Raw genomic sequence first — 20,163 nt, 5'->3', positions numbered from 1 at the left:
TAAGGTGTCTCTCACATGTATGACATGATCCTTGAGATTCTCGGAGTGTATGATGATGTCATCAATACATACAACAACCATTGTGCCAACAAGATGTTTCAAGATAAGTTGCATAAGAGGCAAAAGAGGTGACAAGGAATTGGACCAAACCGGAAGCTCGACAAGAAATGTCGGAAACACACGATGGCGAAGGCGTTGGGAAACATACCCTTTGGTGTGAGTCCCACGGGTTAGGTCCTTGATGGGGTAGCTCTCAATTGCGCGTTTCGTGAGATCATGCTCCGTAGCGGTGGAAGTGGTTGTCCGTGTACCTACACATGGAAGAAACAAGACAAAAAGCGTGTGTGCATGGTAGATGAATACATCATCCATCATGATGTTCCATGTCTTGTGCACATCACCATTAGTGTCAAGCAAGATAGTATGAAATGCATGGCGATGGTGCATATGGCAAGAAGGTGCATTCATGGCATGTGGTAACTCATGATCATCAAAAATAGAGAAGGCTATGGGGGCCATCTCATGGACAATGAAATAAGCATTCTTGCATACCAAGCATAAGAAAGAGCAATTGTTCATAATCTTGGATGCAAGGATCATGGAATAGTGCAAACATGTGGGGCAAAGCATGCGGAAGTTAATGTCATCATTTTCAACATTATTGCAAGCAAGCGGAGCAAATATGAAAGTTTCATAGCATGGCATGTTCATGGTATCACAATCAATCAACTCCACATGATCAACAATGTTAGCAAGCAAAGTATCGCATGGGAAAATGAAAGTAGCATGTGACATAGCAAATATATCATCAAGGTCATGCATGCGCTCATAAGTCATCATGTCCACTAGTGGGATCATGGCATCATCAACACCTATGTTGTTACCTTTGAAGGCCGACTCATGTGATGTAGGTGTTGTGGAAGTAGGAGGATCCATGTGGTCGACATGTCCATCTTGGAGCAAGCATGGTGAGATATCATCGTCTTCATGCACCATGTACATCTTCTCCATGAGAGGGAAATCGTCCTCCGTGGAACCTAGTGCAACATAAGAAGACACAAACGAGGGAGAGGTTAAGGTGTTAGCAAATGCGATGTCCTCCATGGACCTATCATCTACCTCTCTCAACTCACTTTGTGTATCACTCATGTCCTCCAAATGGAAGCACTCAAACTCACATATGGGGTGGAAGTCACTCAACTCACTATCACTCTCGCTCAAGTGGGCTAAGTGGCTCTCATGCTCACATGGTGATGAGGACATCCCTACCTCACTACTACCTCCGTCATTACCAACTGAAGATGAACCTGCTGTAAAGCTCAAGTCCAACGAAGTCAGGATTGGACCAATAACACGAGCTCGTGCGAAGCTACTTAAACAACAGGTGAACTTGTTCCTAAACGATACTTTGATTGATGAGAACTTTATACTACCTAAGTCCTATTACTTATGTATCATCAGGTATCAAGAGGAGACGAGCATCGCACGAGGAGAGGAGCAGCTGGACATGAAGACGGACGTCAAGATGGCCGTGAAGCTGGACATGGAGCTGGACATGAAGAAATCTCATGGACGCGCGAGGGAGGAGCGGGAGGCATGCGCGAGAGGAGAAGAAGAAGTCCAGGCCGGTCCAGAACCCGGTCAGACCGGCCCCCAGACCGGCCAGCCCGGTCCCTGGCCCGGTCAACCGGCCGCCAACCGGACGCCAACCGGACGGAGCCCCTCGTACCGGACGGAAACCGGAAACCTCGCAGATTTCCGGTTGCCGACCGGTTGACCGGACCACAGACCGGACCGCCCGGTCCACAGCCCGGTCGACCGGACCCCAGACCGGACATGTCCGAGTCTGTCTCGACCAGATCTATTCTGGGTCGGTTTTACTTGTATCTTTTCGACCAGAACTCGTCCCGGACGCCTATATAAGTGCCTTGGACGACCCCCTAGCTGTTTTAGACCACGTTTAAGATAAACCCTAGTTCATAGTTGTTTGCTAAGCAAAACTATTGTTCCCCAACTCTCCAATTCGTTGCGATCTGGAGTTTTATGCTACTGAAAGTTTGTGTGATCTGCTGTTCCATTGGGGATTAGAAGATTGCAATCTACCGCTTCGTGGTCGGCGGCTACGTGCGCAAGTGTGTGGAGTTGCGAATATCTTGCAGGGTTGAGAGCTGTTGCATTGGCATCAGGAATCAATCGAGAGACTTCGTCGGCGTCATACAAGTTATCCTCCTCATCATCATCGATTTCATCCGCTGCTACCATCACGTGTTCATCACCACCTGTCGCTTACTGAGAAGATCGGGCAACCCCTTATCATCTTGGTATCAGATTTCCAGTTTTCCTCGGTAAGCCATCCACAATCCACCCCATAGTTGAGTTGTGAGTGTTTTCCTATACAGAAAAAGCCAAAAATATTAGGGTTAGGGTTTGCCATAGCCATAGCTTGCACTAATTTCGAGTTTTAGTTGCTTTTCATAGTTGTTTTTGCGTAACTTTATCTTTCATCTAGTATTTTAGGGTTTGAGTTTACTCTATCATTTTGTGTTACCGTATCTAGTGGTGTCAGTTTTTGTTACTCCGAGTCCACATAGCGTACAGTGTGCTTGTTCCCAACCATAGACACAGCCTATCGATATACGTGACTAGGAACTTCCCCGAAGAGACTAGTTTTACCGCTCGAGCTGCTCATTAGGGTTTTGGTGCTTTGCATATCTTGTTGGCCGTGGTATCAAGGAGTTGAGTCAGAAAATCAAAAAAAAAGAGAAAATAGAAAAGAAGCAAAAAGAGCTGCATAGCTGCGTGTGTTATAAAAAGAAAAATCCAAAAAAAAAAAAGTGTCGTGCTAGTTGAATTCAAGTGAAGGCCTAAGTTTTCTTTACTGCACCTGTAGTTGAGCAATCTTGTGCCTGTCTCGTTGAGCTTTGCTAGCGTCTCTCTTGTGCATTGCAACCTTTTCCAACATATAGTTGCATTGCCCCATTATATCGCCTTGTGTGAGTATCTTGTGGTTGTCTACGTTCAGCACTAGAGCTTGTTATTGGTGCAAATAGGTAGCCTACCTACAGCCCCACATAAATCCTGCTTAGTCGTGTGATTGTTCTTATACCCTTGATATTCGCTTCGCTACATCCGTGTACTAGTCCGTCAATCCAAGTTGGTAAGCAATACTAATTCACTTTGGAGCGGTAAGATTCACCTTTCTTATCAGTTTTGAGTGAGTTGTGAGAGTACCACCAAAGATTTTTGTTTAGTGCACTAACCTACTAATCATGTCTTCTTCTGAGTTTGATGTGATGCAGAAAAAGCCCGACGATACACCAGTTACTTGGCGTGAATATGAGGCTCTGCGTGATCACCTCACACGTCAACTTCGTGTTAATACGGAGACATTTGATACTGAAATTCAGGGTGTCAACTTGAAGGTCGATGAGGCTACTACGGCTATTAACACCGTTCAAACATCGATGACGACTCTTCAAGCATCTATGAATACTTTGACGCAAGCTGTTCATGATATCCGTACTATGGTACAACAACAACCACAACAACCATTTGATGAAGATGGCAGTGTCAATGGTGACAATGCGGATGCTGCTGCTGCTCATGGCATGGGACGTGGTGTTGGTCGTGGTATTCCGCGTGGCGTCAATCGCGGTTTTGTTGAAATTGGAGCCCGCCGTGTTCCTCAACAACAAGACGATGGTTTGGGTAAGCCCAAGTTCTCAATTCCCAGATTTGAAGGAGGTACTGATGTTGAAGAATATCTTACATGGGAGTTGAAGATTGAGAGATTATGGCGTTTACATCCTGATTATACTGAAGATAGGAAGATCAAACTTGCTTCCTCTGAATTTGATGGCTACGCATTGCGTTGGTGGGATGCTCTTGTTCAGGATCGAGAAGAAGATGGTGAGCTGCCTATTATCACTTGGCGTAATATGAAGGCGGCAATGAGAGCTCGTTTTGTTCCTACTAATTACTTGCGTTCAGTGTTTGATAAGTTGACCCAATTGAAGCAAGGTGTGTTGACAGTTGATGCTTATTACATGGAGATGGAGATGCTTATGCAGCGTGCTCGTGTCCGTGAGTCTTTGGAGATGACAATGCAGCGTTTTCTCAATGGACTCAGGTTTAATATCAAAGGCATTGTGCGTCATCACAAATATGCTACCATGAATGAGTTACTACATCATGCAAGAGAAGCTGAGTCACGCTTGGCTGAAGAAGCGCAGAGAGGGGCCGTACTACAGGCGCAGGGCGTTACACGCCTAGGCCGCCGCCTTCTACGGCGCCATCTACCCGTCCTACGGATGTTCCTTCTTCGTCTAGCAAGCCGGTGTCCAATGTGTCCAACACAAAGAGGCCCGTCCCTGCAGCAAGTGGAACTGGTTCTAGTATGTCTACAGCGCGCAACCGTGATATGCTTTGTCATACATGTGGTGGCAAGGGTCACTTCAAGAAGGATTGTCCTAACCGCAAAGTTATGATCATTAATGATGACAATGAATATGAAACTGGAGACGATGCTGATCCGGATGCTCCGGAAGATGATGATTATGACAACGATAGTTTTGATGCTTATCCTTCAGAGGCTCAAACTATAGTTGTCTCACAGCGTGTTCTCAATGTGCAGCCTAGTGCATCTACGCAACGCTGCAATTTGTTCCAAACAAAGGCACTTGTTGGTCCTGATAAAGCTTGCAAGGTTATTATTGATGGCGGAAGTTGTCGCAATTTAGCAAGCAAAGAGTTATGTGCCAAGCTGAAACTGAAGTATCTACCGCACCCGCATCCATATTATATTCAGTGGTTGAGCAATAATGGTGAGATGAAGGTGAGCCACATGGTGCGTGTTGATTTTGAGATTGGACCGTATAAGGATTCCATTGACTTTGATGTGGTTCCTATGACGGTTTGTCATCTACTGTTGGGCCGGCCATGGCTCTATGGACCGTTCTTCAGTGCGGCACAATGGCCGAGCCAATACATATCACTTGGAGTTCAAGGGCAAGAAAATTAACTTACAGCCTATGTCACCACAGCAAATTGTCAATGAGTCTCGTCAGAAGATTGAAGTAAACTTGGAGGATGCATCCATAGATAGGCGAGAGAATTGTAATGCCGTGAGTGATATAACGAAAAGTGAGAGAGTGAATTCCTTAGTATCATTAGCCACCAAACAAGACATGAGAGAATTTTGTGAGGATCCTACAGCCATGCCTATTGTGCTCATGTACAAGGGTACGGTTTTGGTTTCTAACGACATGACCCCTCTTCCTCTTGGTGTTTCTAATGTTTTGCAGGAATTCAGTGACGTGTTTCCGGAAGAGGTACCCGCAGGACTTCCACCATTGCGCGGTATTGAGCATCAAATTGACTTGATCCCCGGAGCATCGCTGCCCAATAGGGTGCCATATAGAACGAATCCCGAAGAGACAAAGGAGATACAGAAGCAAGTACAAGCGCTACTCGACAAAGGTTATATCCGCATAAGCCTTAGTCCTTGTGCTGTTCCTTTTATTCTTGTTCCTAAGAAAGATGGTACATGGCGTATGTGCGTAGATTGTAGAGCGATAAACAACATTACTATTCGATATCGTCATCCTATTCCCCGTTTAGAGGATATGCTAGATGAATTGAGTGGTGCTGCTGTTTTCACTAAAATTGATTTGCGTAGTGGTTATCATCAAATTAGGATGCAAGAAGGGGATGAGTGGAAAACCGCCTTTAAAACAAAATTTGGTTTATATGAGTGGTTAGTAATGCCTTTTGGTTTGACTAATGCACCTAGCACCTTCATGAGACTGATGAACCATGTTTTGCGTGATTTTATTGGCAAGTTTGTGGTTGTGTATTTTGATGACATATTAATCTACAGCCGCAATGTATCTGATCATATTATACATATTCGACATGTTTTGCAAGTGTTGCATGATAGTAAACTCTATGGTAATCTTGAGAAGTGCACATTTTGCAAAGATAAGGTCATATTTCTGGGTTATGTTGTCTCTAAGCATGGAGTAGAAGTAGATGTGTCTAAAATTGAAGCTATTCAACATTGGCCTACTCCCATGAATGTGAGTCAAGTTAGAAGTTTTCATGGTCTAGCTGGGTTTTATCGCCGTTTTGTGCCCAATTTTTCTACTATTGCTGCACCTTTGAATGAATTGACTAAAAAGGGTGTTGCTTTTGAGTGGGGCGTTGCCCAAGATCATGCTTTTGATGAACTGAAACGATTGTTAACTTCTGCACCGTTGCTTGCACTTCCTGATTTCAATAAGCAATTTGAGATTGAATGTGATGCTAGTGGTATTGGAATTGGTGGTGTGTTGATGCAAGAGGGTCGCCCAATTGCATATTTTTCTGAGAAATTATCTGGTGCTAAGTTGAACTATCCAATATATGATAAAGAATTGTATGCTTTAATTCGAGTTCTTGAGGTTTGGCAACATTACTTGTGGCCAAAAGAATTTATCATACATTCTGATCATGAAGCTTTGAAATATCTGAAAGCGCAATCTACTTTGCATAGGCGTCTTGCTAAGTGGGTTGAGTTCATTGAGTCTTTTCCGTACATTATTAAGCATAAGAAGGGAAAAGATAATATTGTTGCTGATGCTCTATCTAGGAAAACTATGTTGTTAACTCATCTTGATGTTAAAATTCCTGGATTAGAGGTGTTATGTGATTTATATGCGATCGATCATGATTTTGCTGAACCGTACCGCTTGTGTGTTATTGGTAAAGCATGGGAAAAATATCACATACACGATGGGTTCTTGTTTAGAGCTAACAAACTATGTGTTCCAGAATCGTCTGTGCGTTTGCTCTTATTGCAGGAATCTCATGCTGGAGGTTTAATGGGTCACTTTGGGCGTGAGAAGACGCTACTCATGCTCGCTGATCATTTCTATTGGCCAAAGATGAGGCGGGACGTGGACAGGTATGTGAAGAGGTGCATTACTTGCAACAAGTCCAAGTCCAAGCTGAAGCCTCACGGTTTGTATACTCCTTTACCGGCACCTACTACACCATGGGAAGATATTAGTATGGATTTTGTGTTGGGTTTGCCGCGTACTAAGAGAGGCCATGATTCTATATTTGTGGTAGTGGATAGGTTTTCTAAGATGTCACACTTTATTGCCTGCCACAAGAGCGACGATGCGTCGCATATTGCTAACCTGTTTTTCAGGGAGATTGTACGTCTACATGGAGTCCCGAAGACTATTGTTTCTGATCGTGACGTGAAGTTTATGAGCTACTTCTGGAAGACGCTTTGGAGAAAGCTGGGGACGGAGCTGCTGTTCAGCACTACTTGTCATCCCCAAACTGATGGTCAAACTGAAGTGGTGAATAGAACATTGTCACAACTGTTGAGATCCATGATCAAGAAGAACCTGAAGGAGTGGGAAGAGTGTTTGCCGCATGTGGAGTTTGCTTACAACAGGGCGGTACACTCTACCACGGAGCTGTGTCCTTTTGAGGTGGTGTATGGTTTCAAACCCATTACTCCACTTGATTTGTTGCCTTTGCCCATACATGAGAGAGTCAATATGGAGGCATCCAAGAGGGCAGATTTTGTGAAGAAAATCCATGTGAAGACTAAAGAGTTGATCGAGAAGAAAGGCAAGAGCAATGCTGCACGGAAGAACAAGAAGCGCAAGGAGATGTTGTTCAAGCCTGGTGATTTGGTCTGGGTACATTTTCGCAAGGATAGGTTCCCAACGCTGAGGAAGTCTAAGTTGAAGCCACGGGGTGCTGGTCCTTACAAAGTGCTTGCTAAGATCAATGATAATGCATACTCAATAGATCTTCCAGAGGATGAGTTTGGTGTCAGTAATTCTTTCAATGTTGCTGATTTGACACCATATGACGGAGAAGACCTTGGAGAGTCGGGGTCGACGCCTTTTGAAGGGGGGGGGGGGAGATGATGAGGACATCCCTACCTCACTACTACCTCCGTCATTACCAACTGAAGATGAACCTGCTGTAAAGCTCAAGTCCAACGAAGTCAGGATTGGACCAATAACACGAGCTCGTGCGAAGCTACTTAAACAACAGGTGAACTTGTTCCTAAACGATACTTTGATTGATGAGAACTTTATACTACCTAAGTCCTATTACTTATGTATCATCAGGTATCAAGAGGAGACGAGCATCGCACGAGGAGAGGAGCAGCTGGACATGGAGACAGACGTCAAGATGGCCGTGAAGCTGGACATGGAGCTGGACATGAAGAAATCTCATGGACGCGCGAGGGAGGAGCGGGAGGCATGCGCGAGAGGAGAAGAAGAAGTCCAGGCCGGTCCAGAACCCGGTCAGACCGGCCCCCAGACCGGCCAGCCCGGTCCCTGGCCCGGTCAACCGGCCGCCAACCGGACGCCAACCGGACGGAGCCCCTCGTACCGGACGGAAACCGGAAACCTCGCAGATTTCCGGTTGCCGACCGGTTGACCGGACCACAGACCGGACCGCCCGGTCCACAGCCCGGTCGACCGGACCCCAGACCGGACATGTCCGAGTCTGTCTCGACCAGATCTATTCTGGGTCGGTTTTACTTGTATCTTTTCGACCAGAACTCGTCCCGGACGCCTATATAAGTGCCTTGGACGACCCCCTAGCTGTTTTAGACCACGTTTAAGATAAACCCTAGTTCATAGTTGTTTGCTAAGCAAAACTATTGTTCCCCAACTCTCCAATTCGTTGCGATCTGGAGTTTTATGCTACTGAAAGTTTGTGTGATCTGCTGTTCCATTGGGGATTAGAAGATTGCAATCTACCGCTTCGTGGTCGGCGGCTACGTGCGCAAGTGTGTGGAGTTGCGAATATCTTGCAGGGTTGAGAGCTGTTGCATTGGCATCAGGAATCAATCGAGAGACTTCGTCGGCGTCATACAAGTTATCCTCCTCATCATCATCGATTCCATCCGCTGCTACCATCACGTGTTCATCACCACCTGTCGCTTACTGAGAAGATCGGGCAACCCCTTATCACATGGGGTTGGTACCAACTCATCAATCAAGCATGTAGGAGTAGGTTCGACTTGCTCATCTCCATGCGCCTCCTTGGTTGAAGGGAAAATCCCATGCTCAACCATCTCAACTCCATGCGCCTCCGTGGGTGAAGGGAGAATCCCATGCTCACCATGCTCAACTCCATCGCCTCCTAAGTCATCCTCAAGTGGTGGCATCTTGGAGACTTGTGCATTGAGCTCGTCGAAGTAGAGCTTCTTGGCGCTTGGCGTTGTGCATTGCCATGCCACGTGACCCTTGGCCTTGCACACCTCACATAGGAGATTGGGACATTCCCGTGGAAGGTGGCCTTGTTGCTTGCACTTGTAGCATCGGAGTCCATAGGCATATGACGAGGTAGGGGCCATTGTGGTGGTGGCGCAAGAGGTAGAAGTCGCCTTATGAGGAAGGTCTTCATGTCGAGGCTCTCGTCTTCTTGTCTCATCACCATGTCTTGAGTGGTGTCCTCGAAGATCATGCGTGGGTGGATGTCGATGTAGACCATGGGGTGGTGGTAGCCGACGACGATCATGAGATGGTGTGAGTCGATGACGGTCCTTGCCATGCCGAGATGATGGCGCATGCGACTTGGCATGTTGCTTGTTGTGCCTTGTGGAGCTTGGAGAAGCGTGTCGATGGCGATCATGTTGGGGACGCTCTTGATGCTCCACATGATGTCCGTGATGTCGATGATCTTGTGCATAGGCACTCTCATGATGGCGTCTTGTGGAGCTCGAAGAAGTGTGTCGAGGCCGAACATGTTGGGGACGCTCTTGATGATCCCCATGATGATGCCATCGTGGAGGTCCTCTATCTTCATATGTAGCTCCATTGGCCAAGTAGGGGTATGTGGGAGCATCGGCGGTATGCATGGTGGGGTCGATGTCGTCCTCGTGGTGGTGCTCCACCATGTCGTCCATGCTTGTTGAGCAAGTGTCGATGTAGAGCTCGTCGATGTCGTCCATGTTGGCGATGCTCGCGGAGCCATATTCGGTGTAGAGCTCCTCGATGTCGGTCATGTTGGCGATGCTCGCGGAGCCATAGTCGGTGTAGAGCTCCACATGTTCCTCCACATCCGCGGTGCTTGAAGAGGCATCCTCCTCGAAGTGCTCCGTGTACTCCTCCGTATCTTCTTCGTCGCTATACATGTTAGCAAGACAATATCTATATGGTGTATGTTAGTGGAAGAACACTACCTCGCAATCTTACCGTGTATGACAAGATTGGGGTGATCCAACAAAGCCGAAAGTTAGAACAATTGTATCGGGCACTCACACAAAGACACACGCAAAAGCTAGCAAATATGGTGTTAGGTGAGTATGGTGGAAAGCCAAAAGATGAAATCCGAAATCAAGTGTATTGTCAAGAGTGGTGGAAATCCAAAAATTCAAATGTCAAAGCGATGATCACTATAAACACGGAAAAGATATGGAACTCACACACGAGATAAGCGGGGTTAGTGGGACCAAGGAATGAGTGGAAAAGTGTATGAAGCCCGAAAGCAAGGGTGGCTCGGTGTCACACTAACACAAGGAGAGGCAAAGCTTTGGTTGCAAACGATGAGACAACAAGATTCACACGCGGCCTCTCTTCTCTTTTCTCTCTTTTGCTTAAAAGCTTTTTCCTCTTTTTGTATTTGGTGGCACTTGCACTCTTTTGTGTATTTGTATGTATGATGGCACTCGCACACTTTTGCTCTATGGTGCACTTGCACTCTTTTTGTGTTTTGGCGGCTTTTTCTCGCACTATGTTAGCGTTAGCTCGCTTTTGCTATCTTGCCACACGAGTTTTGCTTAGAAGTTTGACTCCACACTACACACACACCTCACAATCGGGGCCACGTGCAATGTCTCGCAACACTCGATAAGCAATGCTCGATAGGATAGATCGCAAAAGAAGAGGGGTTACAAGGGGAGAGCAAGTTATACCTAAGATGTTAGGCGGTGATGAACACACAACTTCCCGGTGGTTTTGGGAGGGTGGCGGTGGTTGCCGGCGGCGGAGAGGGTGGCGGTGGTTGGTGGAGGTGGTGGTGGAGGTGGCGCCCGGTTGGCGCCCGGTTGACCAGGCCCTGGACCGGCCTGCCCGGTCTACAGCCCGGTTGACCGGGTTCTGGCCCGGTCGGCGCCCGGATGGCGCCTGGTCTGGCGCCCGGTTGACCGGCCCTGGCACCAGGCTGTCCGGTCACTGGCCCGGTTGGCGCTCGGTCGACCGGATTTCGCGGGGCACAGTTTTTCTCTCTCCTGTTCTTGAGCGAAATCAAGCCAAATCGACCAAAACGAAGGGAAATGATGGAATTGGGGGCTAGAAAGTGGGGGAAATAGTAGATCAAGCACCTCAACACCAAATCCATGGACCAAAACCACTCAAAACGCAACCAAATCGCAGATCCATCCAAAACCAAATTTGGGGAAAATTTTTTAGAGACGAAATTGGGTGGGTGGGGGGGTCAAATTCGCGGAAACCAAAGGCTCTGATACCATATGTTAAGGTCTAAGACCCCGTGTGTGGCCCGATCTTGCGAATGACCCAAGAATCAAGGGGGAAAGAGAGGGAGAGGCGGAAGAACACGAAGAACGCGAAGAACACAACGCACACCAACCCGATACAATCGATACTTACCCTCGTGGCTCGATGGACCACGCCAATAGAATCACCACGGGAGAGACTCGAGGTAGAATCCCGGAGTGAGAGATCGGTGTTGAGGATGGAGGTAGGTGAGGGAGAGAGAGTGGGCTACACTAGAATCTCACTCACATAGATCCAATCATCCAACATGGGGTGCCTTGATACAAAGGGGATGAAACCCTAGGGAGACAAAGCTCAAAGTCATGTTTAAGCCTAAATCTTGTCTAACCAGCTATGGGGGCGAGCTGGGGTCTTATATAGGCATACAAGGCGACCTGGGTCGAAAAGGTACAAGTGGGTGGGTCAAACCCGACGGATCCGGTTTGGGGCCGGTCAGACCGGGCTGTGGACCGGGTGGTCCGGTCATCGGGTCCGGCCGATCGGGCCGCAAACCGGAAACCTCGCAGATTTCCGTCCGGTTGGTCTCCGGTACGATGCCTCGGTGCGCCCGGTCTGTGGCCCGGTCTGACCGGGCTCTGCGCCGGCCTGTCCGGTCTGTGGCCCGGTCTGACCGGCCTCTGGGCTGGCCGGCCTGTTCCTCCCTCCTCTTCTTCCTCTTCCTTCTCCTCTTCTTCCCTTCTTCCTCTTCCTTCTTCCATGCACCATGGGGGTTCCTTCTCTCTTGGTCCTTGTCGACGTCGGCACCTATAGACATCATGATGATAGGCATGAGGTAGCGTGCCATTCAAGTTGGTGTTGAGATCGACCATAGAGAGGAAGGAGTTCACCTTGACATATATGGCGGGGGTTTGTGTTGTTGGTCCACTTGGGGGACTCCTTGGCCATGGTGTAGCGTCGATGATAGTCGGGGCTTCACTTGTTGGTCTTGAGGCGTAGGTGTCCAAAGGCCACCCCGCATCACCAAGACCGTTGAGGAATTCTTCAAGGAGATGGAGTTGACTATGATGCGAGCAAACATCCAAGAGTCCGAGAACCAAACCATCGCTAGGTTCTTCAATGGCCTCAACTACCCCATCAAGAGAATTGTGGAGTTCCAACAATACTCCAACATGGTTGAGTTGGTTCACCAAGCTTCCAAGGCCGAGCGTCAAGTAAATGAGGACATCAAGTACTCGAAGTCCAAGCAATACTTCGCCTCCAAGCTTGCCACATCAACTCCTACAACAAGTGTCAAGCCAACCGCATCCTCTACACCTTCCAAGCAACCTTCCATACAAAGTCGCATGAAGCAAACGGTATCCTCCACCGCCTCCTCTAAGGCCTCTACGGGACCCTCCAATGTCACTTGCTTCAAGTGTGGCACCCAAGGCCACAAGTCCTTTGAGTGCAAGAACACCAAAGTCATGATCACTATGGAGAATGGTGACATAGAAACGCTAAGTGAAGGTGAATATGAAGCCCTAGTGCAAGCCGCGGTTGCTAATGAGGAAGACTATGATGAAGAAAGTGGAGAAGACCCTCTCTTATGCACACATGATCCAAGCCCTTCTCTTGTGGTCACTCGAGTGCTCACCACTCAACCCCAAGCTATGGAAGACCAAAGATGCAACATCTTCCAAACGCGTGCCGGCATTGGTGGCAAGTCAATCAAGGTCATCATCGACGGTGGGAGTTGCCACAACTTGGCAAGCACCGAGCTATGTGAGAAGCTCAACCTCACGCTTCGCAAACATCCTCATCCATACCATGTCCAATGGTTGAGTGACAAGGGCAATGTCAAGATTCAACACACCGTCACCGTCAACTTCAAGATAGGACCCTATGAAGACACCGTCGAGTGTGACGTGGTGCCTATGACCGTGTGCCACATGTTGCTTGGCCGCCCATGGCAATTTGACAAGAAGGCCATACATGATGGTTTCTCCAATGCATACACCTTCAAGGTCAAGGACAAGAAGTTCGAGCTTCGCCCAATGACTCCTAGCCAAATCATCGCCGACAATGCGAAGGTTTTAGCGAGGGCACAACACCACATCCACCATAGTGAGTTGAGAGGAGAGGGAGCTACCCACCAAAAAGAGAGTGAGCGCCACCACCCACATATGAGTGAGAGAAAGAGTGTCCTCCTAACCACCAAAAGCGAGTGGAGAGAAGTGAAAGACAACCCATCCACCACCATACACTACGTGCTCATTTGCAAGGGCCTCTCGTCGGAGACTAACGACTTAACCAACATTCCTTCATCTTTGTTGTCTCTTTTGAAGGAGTTCCAAGACGTCTTCCCCGACGAGCTACCTCATGGACTACCACCGCTTCGGGGCATCGAGCATCGCATCGACCTCATACCCGGCGCTCCCCTACCAAACCGCGCCGCCTACCGCACCAACCCGAAGATACCAAGGAGATACAACGACAAATACAAGACCTCCTCGCTAAAGGGTATGTCCGAGAAAGCCTTAGCCCTTGTGCCGTTCCCGTCATTCTTGTGCCTAAACCGGATGAGACGCAACGGATGTGTATGGATTGCCGCCCTATCAATGCCATTACAGTCCGTTATCGACATCCCATTCCGCGTTTAGATGACATGCTTGATGAATTGAGTGGTGCCACCATTTTCTCTAAGATTGATTTGCGTAGTGGCTACCACCAAATTCGCATGGCAATTGGTGATGAATGGAAGACGGCATTCAAGACCAAGCTTGGTCTCTATGAATCGCTCGTCATGCCATTTGGTCTTTCCAATGCTCCTTCCACTTTCATGCGTCTTATGAATCACATTTTGCGACCTCTCATTGGCAAGAGCGTGGTTGTTTACTTTGATGATATTCTCATCTATAGCAAAAATCTCGAGGACCATGTTCAACATGTGAGAGAAGTCTTATGCATCTTGCGCCACGAGAAGCTCTTTGCCAACCTTCCAAAATGCCATTTCGCTCAAAACAAATTGGTTTTTCTTGGTTTTGTGGTTTCCGCCAACGGGATTGAAGTTGATTCTTCCAAGGTTGAGGCCATCCACAATTGGCCCACTCCCACAAATGTTGGTCAAGTTAGAAGCTTCCATGGACTTGCCGGATTTTACCGCCGCTTTGTGAAAGATTTCAGCACCATTGCTTGCCCTTTAAACGAGCTTACAAAAAGAATGTTCCGTTCGTTTGGGGCAAAGCACAACAAAAAGCTTTTGATGAATTGAAAAAGAGACTCACCGAGGCACCACTACTTGCTCTTCCCGATTTTGCCAAAACATTTGAGATAGAATGCGATGCGAGTGGCCTTGGAATCGGTGGTGTTCTCATGCAAAATGGAAAACCCGTGGCATACTATAGCGAGAAGTTGGATGGCGCACGCCTCAACTATCCTATATATGACAAGGAGCTTTATGCTTTGGTTCGTGTTCTTGAAGTTTGGCAACATTACCTTTGGCCAAAAGAGTTTGTCATCCACTCGGATCATGAGTCCTTGAAATATTTGAAAAGTCAACACAATTTGAACAAGAGACATGCTAAGTGGGTTGAGTTCATAGAGTCCTTCCCTTATGTTATCAAATACAAAAAGGGCAAGGAAAATGTGGTTGCGGATGCACTTTCCCGCAAGATTACTCTCCTACTCACCCGCTTGGAGTTTCACATTTTGGGTCTTGAGGAGATCAAAGAACTTTACCCTTCCGATTCTTTCTTTGGACCAATCTTTGAAAAGTGTTCCATTGACCGAGGTTTTGATGATTTCTACTTGCATGATGGCTACTTGTTTAAAGCTAACAAAGTTTGCATACCCGAGTCTTCTCTTCGTAAGTTGCTTTTGCAAGAGTCACATGGAGGTGGCCTCATGGGTCATTTTGGACGCGACACGACTCTTGCGATGCTATCCACACACTATTATTGGCCACGCATGAAGCGAGACGTGGAGCGCCTTTGCAACCGTTGCACCACTTGTTTACAAGCTAAGTCAACATCCAATCCCCATGGTCTTTACATGCCTTTACCCATTCCATATGCACCTTGGTCGGACATAAGCATGGACTTTGTACTTGGCTTACCACGCACAAAACATGGTCATGACTCAATATTTGTGGTAGTGGATAGGTTCTCTAAAATGGCTCATTTCATACCATGTCATAAGAGCGATGATGCTTCACACATTGCTTCGTTGTTTTTCAGGGAAGTGGTTCGCCTACACGGAATACCGGCAAGCATTGTGTCGGATCGAGACGTCAAGTTCATGAGTTACCTATGGAAGTCGCTCATGACGAAGTATGGAGTGAAGCTCTTGTTCTCATCGTCCTCGCACCCTCAAACCGATGGACAAACCAAAGTGGTCAATCGAAGCCTCTCCACACTCCTCCGCACACTTGTGAAGAAAAACTTGAAGTCATGGGAAGATTGCCTCCCCCACGCGGAGTTCGCCTACAATCGAGCCAAACACTCCACAACATTACGGAGTCCCTTCATGGTCGTCTATGGATTCGAACCTCCAACGGCACTCGACATCCTTCCACTCCCTCTTCATCAAAGGACCAACATGGACTTCGACGAGCGCACCACCGCCATGAAGAAACTACATGAAGAAACAAGAGCAACCATACAAGACCATGTCCTTCGCCAAGCTAACCGCCTCAACGCCAAGAAGAAAGAACGAGTGTTTGAAGAAGGAGACCTAGTTTGGGTTCATCTAAGGAAAGAAAGGTTCCCTCAAGAACGCAACTCCAAGCTCAAGCCAAGAGGAGATGGGCCTTTCAAGGTACTCAAGCGCATAAACAACAACGCCTACGTCATCGACATACCAACATCCAAGTACTTGGTGAGCAATACTTTCAACATCTCGGACCTCTCCCCACATCATGGAGATGAGGAGGAACAAGAGTCGAGGACGACTCTCTCCCAAGGGGGGGGGGGGGAGATGATGTAGCCCCGCTCACCAACGACACTACATCAAGGCCAACAAGTCCCCCAAGTGGACCAATGACAAGGGCTCGAGTTAAAGCTCTACACGACAAGGTGAACTCGCTCCTCACTTCCCTCGACCTAGATACCCCATTGGATGGAATGCTACCTCATGCCGAAACCCTTTGTGTCATTAGGTACGTGGAGCATCAAGATCACGGAGAGGACGGTACGTCATGGTCAAGGGATGGAGAGGAGCAGCTGATCGAGAAGATGTACACGGAGCTGGACCCGAAGTCGCCCCAAGAACGCAAGGAAGAGACGGGAAGCGGCCAGTCCAGAACCCGGTCTGACCGGACTCCTGACCGGGCCACCCGGCTCAGAATCCGGTCGACCGGCCGCCTGACCGGGCCACCCAGTTCGCAACCGGACCACCAACCGGTGCCATCCGGACAACATCCCGGGGCCTCGGAACCTCGTCCGGTCGGCGCCCGGTCACAGGCCCGGTCTGACCGGATCCCTGACCGGCCTGACCGGATCCCTGACCGGCCTGCACGACTTAAGTTATAATTTCGGCCCGAACTTACCTTTTCGGCCTGTGTCGCCTTGTAAGACTATATAAGCACCCCAAGCACCCCTTTAGCTCTTTAGACTTGTTTAGAACTCAAACCTAACTTTGAGCTTAGTCTCCCTTGGGTATCATCCCTCTGTAATCAAGGCAACCCTTGTGGATGTATGGATTTGGTAGTGTGAGATTCTAGTGTTTTACACTCTCTCTCCCACTCCTTGATTCGTCCTCCCCACCGGTCTCTCCTCTCGGAATTCTACCTCGAGTCTCTTCCGGGCGGATTCTATTGGCACGGTCCATCGAGCCGTGAGGGTAAGCATCGATTGTATCGGGTTGGTGTGCGTGGATCTTCGTGTGTTCTTCGTGTTCTTAGTGTTCTTCCGCCTCTCCCCCTCTTTTCCCCTTGATTCCTTGGGTCATTCGCGAGATCGGGCCACAATCGGGGTCTCAGACCACATCAGGTTGGGTGCCCGGTTGACCGGGCCTGGGACCGGATGACCCGGTTGTGGGTCCGGTCTGACCGGGTCCTGGACCGGCCAGGCTGGGCCTCTTCCTCCCGCCTCTTCTTCCTCTTCCTTCTTCTCTTCTTTCCTTCTTCTTCTTCTTTCCTCCTTGCACCATGGGAGTTCCTTCTCTCTTGGTCCTTGTCGATGTCGGCACCTATAGACACCATGACGATAGGCATGAGGTAGCATACCATTCGAGTTGGTGTTGAGGTCGACCATAGAGAGGAAGGAGTTCACCTTTACATATATGGCGGGGTTTTGTGTTGTTGGTCCACTTGGGGGACTCCTTGGCCATGGTGTAGCGTCGACGATAGGCGGGGCTACATCACAAGACGTTTAGGTTCAGGAAGACGCCATGTAGACAACCCCAATGCTGCCACCATCGCCTTGCTAATGCCATTAGTACAGCTACCACCATCAATCATCAACTTGCAAGCTTTGCCCTTTATAATGCACTGAGTCTGAAACAAACTCCACCGCTGAACCTTGTCAACTGTCTTGCAAGCATCATCTCGTACCTTCTTGAGTTGCATATTCAGCCCGCTCAATGGTACATCTTCCTCAACAGTCACAGTAGTGCTCTTGGTATCAGAGCCAGGTTTCCTCTCCTCTAAATATTTCACCTCGACCTTAGTGACTGTTGGTAGTGGAACAATCTCCTGAATAGGAACTATGCACTTGTCCACTTCCTTCTGATGCGGTCTAAGACCCCGTGTGTGGCCCGATCTTGCGAATGACCCAAGAATCAAAGGGGGAAAGAGAGGGAGAGGCGGAAGAACACGAAGAACGCGAAGAACACAACGCACACCAACCCGATACAATCGATACTTACCCTCGTGGCTCGATGGACCACGCCAATAGAATCACCACGGGAGAGACTCGAGGTAGAATCCCGGAGTGAGAGATCGGTGTTGAGGATGGAGGTAGGTGAGGGAGAGAGAGTGGGCTACACTAGAATCTCACTCACATAGATCCAATCATCCAACATGGGGTGCCTTGATACAAAGGGGGTGAAACCCTAGGGAGACAAAGCTCAAAGTCATGTTTAAGCCTAAATCTTGTCTAACCAGCTATGGGGGCGAGCTGGGGTCTTATATAGGCATACAAGGCGACATGGGTCGAAAAGGTACAAGTTGGTGGGTCAAACCCGACGAATCCGGTCACAGGGCCGGTTGGACCGGGCCTGGGACCGGCCCATCCGGTTCAAACCGGATCCTGGACCGGGCGGGGCTTCGGGTGCCCCGGGATTGCGTCCGGATGGCACGAGTGTAGAATCCGGTCGAAACCGGCCGGGCCGGTCAGGAGGCCGGTCAACCGGGCCTGGGACCGGGCGGTCCGGTCAGGAGCCCGGTCAGACCGGGCCTGGGACCGGCTGGCCTTCCTCCTCCCGCCTCTTCTTCCTTCCTTCTTCTTCTTCCTTCTTCCTTGCACCATGGGGGTTCCTTCTCTCTTGGTCCTTGTCGATGTCGGCACCTATAGACATCAAGATGATAGGCATGAGGTAGCATACCATTCAAGTTGGTGTTGAGATCGACCATAGAGAGGAAGGAGTTCACCTTGACGTATATGGCGGGGTTTTGTGTTGTTGGTCCACTTGGGGGACTCCTTGACCATGGTGTAGCGTTGACGATAGGCAGGGCTGCATCATCTCCCCCCCCCCCTTGGGGAAGAGTCGTCCTCGACTCTTGCTCCTCCTCACCGATGAGGTAGACGGGAAGGACTTGTATAGGTGCCCTTGTGTCCTTAGGGATGCTCGTCGTAGTGCGGGCGTCTTTGTTGTAGTCCATAGCGGGTCTCCCATGTAGTGGTGGAGGGGCCAAGTCTCGGTCGAAGAAGAACAAGGGGAAAAACAACTTGCAAAAGGAAAGCTTGTGGATGCCAATTTGGTGACCGGCGAACAAGATGCTCTCAATCAAATACGAAGCATCAAGTCGTTTCTCCAAAAGGCATTGGGCAAAAATGGTGATCAAAAGAGTGTCGATGTATCCAAAATGTGGTAGGACAAAAATTTGTGCAAGTAAAAGTTTGCTTTGGAAGATGTCAAAAATGTGGTGTGTAGCATTGTCCCACACAAATGGAACAATCAAAAGGCAAGTATCGGCGGCAAAATTTGGGGCAAAATTGTTATGTGCAATGGCAAAGCTATGGAGACTTCTAGCTTGGGAAAGTATGGTTGGCGTGAGCCGAGTATGGGTATCCTCAAGTGTCAAAGAATCCATTGCAATTGCCAACGATGAAATGAGAAATCCAAAGGAGAGCAACTTTTGGTGTGACATGTGGCACAAGGTGCATAATGTGTCTCTCACATGTATGACATGATCCTTGAGATTCTCGGAGTGTATGTTGATATCATCAATACATACAACAACCATTGTGCCAACAAGATGTTTCAAGATAAGTTGCATAAGAAGCAAAAGAGGTGACGAGGAGTTGGACCAAACCGGAAACTCGACAAACCAAGTCGGAAACATATGAGGGCGAAGGCTTGTGGGAACATACCCTTTGGTGTGATTCCCGCGGGTTAGGTCCTTGATGGGGTAGCTCTCAATTGCGCGTTTCGTGAGCTCATGCTCCGTAGCGGTGGAAGTAGTCATTCGGGTACCTATACACACAATAGCGAGAACAAAAAGCGTGTGTGCATGGTAGATGAAAACATCATCCATCATGATGTT

Source organism: Lolium perenne, chromosome 5 (assembly GCF_019359855.2).
Source record: "Lolium perenne isolate Kyuss_39 chromosome 5, Kyuss_2.0, whole genome shotgun sequence".
NCBI lineage: Eukaryota > Viridiplantae > Streptophyta > Magnoliopsida > Poales > Poaceae > Lolium > Lolium perenne.
This window is presented reverse-complemented; position numbering follows the sequence as displayed.